This window comes from Ischnura elegans, chromosome 4 (genome assembly GCF_921293095.1).
Source record: "Ischnura elegans chromosome 4, ioIscEleg1.1, whole genome shotgun sequence".
NCBI lineage: Eukaryota > Metazoa > Arthropoda > Insecta > Odonata > Coenagrionidae > Ischnura > Ischnura elegans.
Genome location: NC_060249.1, coordinates 6,607,116 through 6,617,319, shown reverse-complemented (window position 1 = coordinate 6,617,319; position 10,204 = coordinate 6,607,116).

The following is a 10,204-nucleotide window of genomic DNA, read 5'->3' as shown; positions in this document are numbered from 1 at the left end:
AAAAGTCTTTCCCCTCCACCCACCCCCTCTCCTCCCCGCGCCTATCTTGGACATCTCCGCACGGGGCTGCTCTGATTTTCCGGCGGAATGAATAGAGGGACGGATCTAATCTCCCGACAAAATGGAGCTCTTCGTAGGAAAATTGCGGAAAAATGGAGACCCATCCCTGTCATGAAATCGCGAGGGGCACTGCTTTCGTTTTTTCTCTTTTGATAATGCCAGCATTTTTAATTCCGACTCCACTGGGGGAAATGATTATTCATTGAAGACCCCTTTTTTTAATCATTCTTCTCTAGTGAACTACCCGCTGATTTACATATTATCGCCAACAAATCCAAATAAGAGATCTTAGGGCCTCGTCCTGAAAGCACTGCGGCTGACACCTCATTATTATATTTCCAAAGACGTTGACATCGATATTAAACTAAGGAGGATGAGTCGTATTTCCTTGTGTAACACCGCAATTTCATTATTTTTATCTTCTCTGTCTGAGCAATGGACGCCAGCTTGATGAGAAATCCTTTTCCTTGGAACTCTTCACTGTCCTATCCCTCTCCCAGTTCTAACCTTAAAATCTTTTCATCTATTGAAACTATTTTTATTTGTTTTGAAGGATTAGATCCAAAGAAAATAAAAATTTATCCCTATATTTTAGTAAGAAAGGGTTTTTATTCAAACACAATCAACAATTTAAATTTAGCGAGCATTGCTCAAGAAATGAACGTAATTTATTGGTGCCCTCACTTCTTCTCTAGTCAAATCACCTTAAGGTTATGCCTTATTTCATTTGCTTGCATCCTAAATGCTGAATGGGAAATAGTAGGTGCACAATTTAATGCATATGCCCCTCTATATCAATTTCTTTGGATTAGATAGTTTTTATTATCAACTTAATCAATTTAAGATATCCAATATAATTGACGGTTTGTAAAATTCAATTTATTTGACTCCCTAGTTTCAAAAATCTCTTGATTTTGAAATACACAGCATCGAATGAAGGGTGGCCTCCGTGGATGGATAGGGATAAGTCAATCCACCGGCTCTTTGCCACTTCATAGTTATCCCAGTGTAAGAAATAACTTATCTTTTGGTTATATACCATTCTGAAGAAATTCAGTTCTGCTGTTTTCCGAGAATCATTCTCAAAATTTGGCTGAAAAAATGGGAAATAATTGGAGGATTAGGTCATCCTGAAAAATATTGATGGTATACCAGTCTCGTTGAACAAAATTTGCTGTTTTCGTTATTGATTAGCTCACTTGAATATAATATTCCGACAAAAATGTTGCCCATAACGGTTTATGTGTTTATTTCATTACAGGGCAATATCTTTCATTTTTTCATTTTAATTTCTTCTTTTTTGGTATTTTATGAAGAAGATGGATAGAAATTGTTTATATTTTTTAAAATTGTTACTTTGGTATTGCATAATTTATGATGAATTAGCATCATTTAGTGTAGATAACATCATTATAACAGATACCATTATGGATCAATATATTAATGACACTAAATGTAGTTACTAGTATAATTATCACATTTATATTATTGATTCAAAAATATAAAACACCAGTGCAAGTTTTCATTACATAGATAGTTGTTCTGATGATTTCCTCAATTCATTTATTTTTTATCGAAATGAAATAGCAATGGAAATCTGTCTCTTCAAATTCTAGAATCCTAACTATCAGTGCAGCAAGTTCCACCCAAGCAGTTCCACCCAATGGAATTCTTGTATTCAGGTAATTTTATAATGAAACACTCAGCGTCAGGATTTAGGTCAGGATTTCCGATATTCACTTAAGTATCGACACATGTATTATGTGTTACAGTTGTGCGTTGGGAAAGCACAAAGTTTCATTATGACTCACTCCATGCGTTCGATATTTTTACTACACATATTAACAACTAAATGAAAATGGAAAGCTAGTTTTTAGCCATTTTCGATAATGACACATTTGCCAAAAATAATAATTTTTAAGATAAGGGACGCATTGAACGTTATAAGAGAAAATATTCGAAACAATGCCGTGAGTATAGATTTGTTTCTGGTTTAATGTCTGGCGGAATTATAACGTATTAGTAAATTAAAACTCACTTGCAATTTTCTACGAAGACTTTGATTTTCAATTTCCTCAACGGACGATAATACAATTGTATTTATACAGGTATTAAACGAATTCATAATTACCATATTAATAAATCCATAATATAGGGGTTTTGTAAGTACAGACAAAATTAGAAATTGGCAGTCAGGCGCAAAATCAAACATTTTTAGGATGAAGATGGTATTAAGACGAATTAATTTCTCTGGGCCGGTCATACTTAATTTTTATCATAACGTGTATCTAGTTTGATTTTTAAATAATCACCTAATCATTTCCATATTTTGTAGGATAGATTTTTGTCAAAAATTTCCTACAACTCAAATGTAGAAAAGATTACATCTTCAAAGTACTGAGGTGTAGTTATGATAGTTAAGGAATGGAGCGAACAAAATGTGTTCAATTTTGGCCAGAGCCCAATGTGTACGTGATGGAAACTTTAGCGTAATTTTGACTTCCTATCCGTGTCGACTGAAGAGAGGTCGAACGGGAGTAAGATGCGTACTCTTTAGGACTTTTTTTCGGTGGATATACGCGGATTCAGGGAGGAATAAGGAAAGGAAGTCATCCACTCCCCCTCGTTGAATTGAGAACCGTTCGGACTGACAAAACGGGTAGGAAGCATGGCTGTGACATCCGGCCCTAAGCCAAGCCATGGACTAATTTAGGGCTTGCAATTCGAGACAGATTGCCCTACAAACCGACTCGCCTTCTGTCAACCTGTCTACCTGTGTCCTTTCAATTGTAAAAACATGTCTTCAAAAAAAAAGAGACCAGGATTCTATAGGAGAAGACTGAGTGATACACGTTTTCCCCTTTGCCGAGGTGAAATAATCGACTGAGTCATTTCCACTGCTAAAAAAATATTTCGAGTGAATGATTACTGAAGATAGTAGCCTTAGCAGTATATTCACAATTTTCATATTTTAGTCTAATATTTCTTCACTTACCATGTCGATCATTTATTATCTCCGCGCTGTGGTAATACCGCACCTTATTATGTTTACTTTATTTGCTTCATAAAAGGGATGAGGCCTATCGATAATCTCAGCTATTTTTCGAAGTACTAAGCCACACTATTTGAGCTATATCCTGAACAAAGATGGGGTATTAAATATATTTCTACCTTACGTCATGCGAATGGGGTGTATTTTTTCCAAACACAAATATTATCGTTTTATCGCTAACGTCAGTGAGCTATCTTGGCTCACAATTATTAGTACTAAATAGCAATAGGAATGCAAATGAGTTTCGCCGTATTTTATATCGTTCTTCAGTAATAGGCTAAAAATTTGAACCTCATTAACCCTTAACTAGATGAATTTCTAAATACAGAGCAAGACATTTTCTTGGTAAAATATATCCAGAAACGCTTCAATTACTACATTTTAATAACTAGCTGACCTGACTTTCTTCAACATAATTAGAAGATGATTACCTTTGGCATCTACTGGCTGCTTCGAGAACTACATAGAATAACGACGGTGTGTATCATATCTGATATGAAATGCGTTAGAGAGGAAGATACGTGCCCTTCAGAAATAACCGGAAATGAGTGTAGTGTATCATATATGGTACAAAACGCAGTGAAGGATTAAAGAGATGTATATTGTTCTTATTGTAGCGGGCCAAAATTATGTTCTTGTGTCTTTAATTTGAGGTAATTATGTTTTATTTTCAATCATTCCGATCAGTATGGAAACGTTTTCTTGAAATTATGTCCATCGATATTAATATCGAGTTAAGTGAGTCATTAAGTACGCCGCATAGACTCCCATGTTTTAGTTGGACACCCTTTTTATGGAGCTAATGACCTCCAATTGAATACTAAATTAAAACATACTTCATGCAGTAGTCGTGGTAGTATGAATGTTGATTTTTTCGGTGCGTCGACAACTAAGGCCATTGGCACCACATCTTCTAGTGACTGATAGGTGAAGATTTACGTGATGTTACAGAAAAGCTGCACTGGCTTATTATATATTATACCTAATTCTTATAATATATTTTATCAAAAAGTGCAGTCTGTACTTAAAGTAAAATAGCACGAATTAAGCGATTGGGATCGTCATCTACTGGATCTCCACGAATTCTCATTCTGTTTTGAATATGGCAGTTGTCACATTTCGTCGCGCGCTAAGATGAAGTCATACTTTTCACATTGGGGAGGAATCTTCTCAGCGGTAAACAGGAAGATGGACACGGTGATCATGTCTCAGTTGAGCGACGACAGACTTCTCCTTTACTCCTGCTCCTGATAGATGAGGGCCACGCTTATGAGACTGATTTAACGGATCGCAGTTTCTTATTAGTCACATTTTCTCATTCATCAGCTCTTTCCTTGATCACTCCTTTGAATGAAAAAGCCTATAAATCCTCATAGGTACTAGAGTCAACTTATTTTATGCCAAGGCTAGAGCCTCAGGGATTAAAGTGTTCCAAGTGTATGAGTGTAGATTATGAATTATATCAACGCCACTTTTATTTCGTCTAGGGCAACCTTATTAGCTATCAGCTTGGCCATGAAAATATTACGAAAAGCCCATTGTCTAGCCTTGACGACTCCATCATACGAGGAAAATTTAGCTTCTTACATAATTTAACGGGTTACTTCCATTTTACCAGAATGAATATATCTATGAGGACCAAAACGTTGCAATGGCTATTAAAATTCATTTTAAATGGAACTAATCTAATGATATATTGATTTGGTGAATCATAATTAGGCTCATTACGCCTACGAATTGTTACATTAAATACTAATGTTTATTAGTCTCTCGGATCGTAGGTCTTGAAGAATTTGAACGTAAATTTTTGCCAACTTTTCGGTATATTTCATCGGAGCTATGATTGAATATGAGAGCAGTAATGTGATACGTAAAGGTATAGCACGTTATTAAAAAGTTTTTACAATAATAAAATATAAAATGAAAATAAATTCAGTCGCAAATTAATTAGATATAAAGGCTAAAATTTTGACACACCTTTTTTTTCAAGGAATTGGATTTAAGCTAATGCACTTCATAGTTACTTATCAATTTTGATTAATTAAATAATTATAAATTTTGCTTAAACGTTCAATATCTGATTTTTTACTACAATTTTTCATTGTTTTTGTAAAAATGTATCATTTCATCAAATATATTTTTTAATTTATTAGATACAGGATCTAAAATTTCAGTATTTTCAAAGTCAAAGGTATGTCTATTGTTTAGGCCGCGGTACTATTATTATTTATGCTTATACTATATTTATATTTTGCTTTTGTTTAAAGAAGATTGTTTTGAATGTCATGATTTATGTGTGCAAATTTGTAGTCTAATTTTTTTAATACTTTCGTAAATTGTTCATATAATTAATTTATCTAGATCATCCCACGGTATGGGAATGTTGTTGAATTTGATAAACCGATTTTATTTCGTGAATTTTGTGTGTTGGAACGGATAGAGTTGTTTATGTGAAGTATAGAGTGGATGCACGCTTATGAAATCGGCTTCAATAGGCATTTTCGCCACTAGGTTCACTATTAAAATATTTTAATTGTAAATAGGCAGCCCTGCTAACGAATGTGAATTGGGGGTTGCAGACACCACAACAAAGTTGCTACAAAGTAAGGACTTGTTTGATTCTGTTGTATTTCTCGTTTCCTTTACGTAAATTCTCATCGGTCAGTATGTATTATTCCTCAATAATCAATAGTAAAGGAATCTGTTAACATAATGAACGCTAGTCAAGTTTTAGAAAGTATGATTAGTCCATAAATTCTGTCGTGAAGACAGTTACACTAATCAACGTTAAACATAGAGATCAAGAGATATACAATATATATATATACATACTCATGAGAGGGCCATTAATAGCCGTCGAACATATTTTACGTGTCTATAAAAATACTTTCCAAATAATTGACGAACTTAGTAAAATCGAATTAATAAATTATTAAAATTAATTATCGCTCTTGCATTGCTCATTTTTTACAACAGACGGCCCACCAACTTCCTACTGGCCGCTGCTAAAATCTAATTCATATTACTTTAAATGACAGTAACTATTGCCATTTTTTTAACCAATTCCTACAACTCCGATTACTTTTACTGGTGTCATTGTTTCAGAAAATGTTAAGGAATCAGTTAATGCTATAAATACTAGCCACGTTTTAGCATGATTAGTTTCATAAATTCTGTCATGAAGGCAATTATAGCGACCATTAAAACAGTTACGAAGTTATTTTTTTATTTATTATTTTTGGAAATTTTCTCAGTAGATATGATTATAATAGCTATAATTTTTATGCAATGAAAATATGCTTGTATAGCCATAGTTTTGAAATAAAATTCCACCTTTTGTGTTTTTCCTGCGGATTGCATGCTTGACGCTTTCAAAATGTCTCTGTGTGAATTTGAAAATTCGTATATTTTCATGTGATTTCTTATTAATTTCAAAACTTAATATAAACGTTTTAAGTTGAATAAAAAGCAGGATATAAATTTCACGGGTCGATGTTTGGATAAATTTCATGTACAAATTCAAGATCTTTTGGCTTCACGCTGAGACCCCACGGGTTCATGCAGAAATTCAAGGTCATCTCAGATCGTACGTTGGATTTGAGCACTTCAACTTCTCAGCCTTCGCCTCCGCTGCGAATGTGCACTGGGTTAAGGTCACGCGCATGAATGGCATTCTGATCATGATGACTCGCTTTGGATGCCCTCTTTCTCTCTTGAGTGTGTGCGAAGGAATCTCTCCAAAGTTGCGCCTTCTCTCCCAACATGCACTGCGGTTCTCAAAAGTGAGCCCGGAATCACTTTCGCCGCCCGTGACCCAGAGGGAGCCACGCGCTTTTCTATTCTCGCCGTGGAAAACTTTACCATCGCCACTTCGCTTCTGAAGTGCTCCCGGCACCAAGGCTGCCGGCAGAACGTTGTTCGTGGGTCAAAGATATTTTCCTACGAATGAAGTGCTTTCACAAGATTTTCATTAACTTCCTTGTTCTATGTTTTTGCAAGGCCATCCTCATGAGGGTCAAAATATAAACGCAGTAGTGTTGCATGGCTCTTGATCGAGATTCCTTACATCCACCACTTGACCCATATCCTCCCAGAAAACCTTCTGCTTGATATTGTGAAGATATTTAGGTGAGTTGCTCTTTTGGTCGTCTTCAGCAACACAGTGATAAATTTTGGTGATACACCAATTCGTTTCTTAAGAATAGACATATGCATACACTGAGTGTTAATTAGTTCAGAATGAAATGCTGATCAATTTCTGGGAGTGACCTTGATATAAAGGATATATTTTCAATGCAAGCATATTTTTGGCAGAAGGAAAGTTAAAATCATGTATGCAATGCCATTTCCTGTTAATGTTAATGATATTTGTATGTAACTAAGAGGCAGTGGTCGTGCATTTTGAATTTCCGTTTCACAACCGCCTTTATCCGTCAGTGAGCTTAATTCGACCGGCTTAAAGAATAAAGTAATACACGGATTAAATTATTGCAAGCTTCAACAACAAATTAGAAACAGTTCGACAGCATAAAGGAGTACGGGTTTTTTCTTCAAGAGCATCATATACTCAGAATGATAAGATGTGTAGCCATAAGGCCACTGTGGGTTTAGGAAAATCAAGGGATAAAGAAAGCAAAGAATCAAAATCTTTCTTAATTTTATTTTTACTTTGAGACGTAAATGCTTTTATTTTATAATGTATTTTCTCTTTTTTCCTAATTACATGGTGCACATTAATACCCATACTCAACTCATCTGATAATAAATTCCATTTTTGATAAATTTTATAAATCGAGTCTATAAATATCTGGTCTAAAATGGCGCATTTTAAGATTCATCTCTCCTTCTCGCCTCTCTTCGTTATATACACACTACATGGAATTCGTTGAAATACATTCATGCATAAGTAGAAGTTAGGTTATGGGTGAATTCAAATTTTTTGCCAGCATTTTCTGTTCTTTATTCATTCCTAAGAGGCATCACTAATGGAGACTCGGAATGTCGTAGAAACGAAGGAAAGCAGTTAAATGCTTAAGGAAAATATTCAATGATCGATTTAATGCCACTTATTTCCTCATTATATGCATTTCGCTATTCCTTTATTTTCTCTTGACATTTTTAGCTTTTTTTACTTGAAACGTATATTTTTGTGAATAAAAACGCAGCTTTTAGCCGAACGATGAACACTACTTATTTCTCTATGAAAGTTTTCACGTGGGTACTGGAGTAGGCTGATGTGTGTTCCAAATACGTCTACATACTAGCTACCTACGTTTCATTTTGCTTTCGTCCTCGGAAGCTTTTCCTAGTCTCGTAAACAATGGAACCGCGGCTCCACCATCCACTTCACAGGACAAATTGCTGCCAACTGAGTGATGGAAGCGACTCTTTTGTTTTTTTACTGTGTCCCCAGCTGTATAATAAAAAACTAAAACTTTCGCGTTTATGTTTTTTAGTTTAACTTTGCGACGGGACGCGAGTCCCGATAAATCGCGACTGGGCTCGTTAAGCCGTAAAACCTTGGGCTCATCCGCGTAGAGGTCTGGGGGAGTAGAATCCCAAATTACGCTGCCGACGTCCCTCTTACCACCGTCCCATGATTCTATGCGCGCAATCCGAACACGACCGCCAATTCTGCACTCCTGCCATCCCCTTTTGGGGAGTTGCATTGGAATGGAAAGGGAATGGAGATCGGGTCAAGAAGAGCCGCGGGAGAGCAACCTGCACTCTCTATAGACGGGAATTTAGTTTTACGTTTATTTTTGGCTTTACTTCATTCATTCGTTTCATTTTGATGCTTCATTGAAGGATCTAGATGAAGGCTTTCCCGTATAATTCTTCTCGGATATCCAATCGAGTTAGGTTCTGCGTGATTCGCGCTGACGTTCAGCTGGCAGGCTTTCCAACACCGTGAGTACAAATATTGCAACAGAGGATTGAATATCCAGTGACCTCAAGATGCGTAGTCACCCTCCGCGGTTTAAAATGGGTTTTCTAAAGACGTCACTCGTGTCGCTGTCGGATAGAGCGATCCAAATTTCACGGTGATATTAACTACAATTATGGCTGCTGATTGATTTTGTGATCTATTAAATTTTAACTTTACAAAAATATTCCCCGCAATTGCATGTATTAAGTAGTAAGAGGTCATTTTTGCAAACCGATTTCAAAGTGGAAAGAACAGAAATTAATCTTCGACGGTAGGACGCAGTGATGTCTTCTCTATTATGCATATGGATCTCTCCCATTGATCCCCAAGGTGGATGATCCTCGTCATCCATCCTGCAGACCCAAACCCGGTTAGGCACCCGAGGAGAATGCACCCAATATTGATGATTCACTTTGTTCATATGAATCAGTTCATGGTCATCGCCATCTTTTTTGAATTTGTGAAAATGTTTCCCTCACGATGAAGAGGACTTCGGCCATTAAATCTATGAATTCAGACGAATGTGAGCCCATGAAGAATTGATTTGGGATTATTTTACATTCAAATTCAGTGAAATTTTCCATTCAAATGAAGGTAATTTAGCCTGCCTTGCAAACTTTTACGGCTCAGTAAGACTAAGAAAACGATCAACTTATCATAACATAATACAAAGGGAAACCATAGAGCCGAGAAGTTTTACTGAATATGAAATAAGATGCACTTCATTGGGCTCTTTTTCGTTACTCGTTCATTTAGAGTGATTCATTCTTGAGCGACGCAGCTCTGTAAGCCGACGAACATTTGCGCTAGGAATTGGGCTTACTCCCTCCCTCCCGCAGCTTCCGTCTTTGCTCTTCATTCCTCTTTTGTTTTTGCTGTTTCTCCGTATCATTGCACCCTGGGGGAAACCCACAGCCCGGTCGGAGCATAGCAGGGGGAAGGGAACTTTGGGCCGTGCGGCGTGGGCGAAGTTGTGTGTGGTTGTCCGGGAGAAGGGTGGAAAGCAGCGCCGCTGGGAGTGAAATACGAGATGATCCGATGCAGCGAAAAATAAAAGAGTCCAACTTTGCGCAGGGATTAAAAAACAAAAAACAAGCGGACAGCACTCCGCTCGGGTTACTTTCTCCCTATCTCTTTTTCCTTCCACGTGTTTGCACATTACT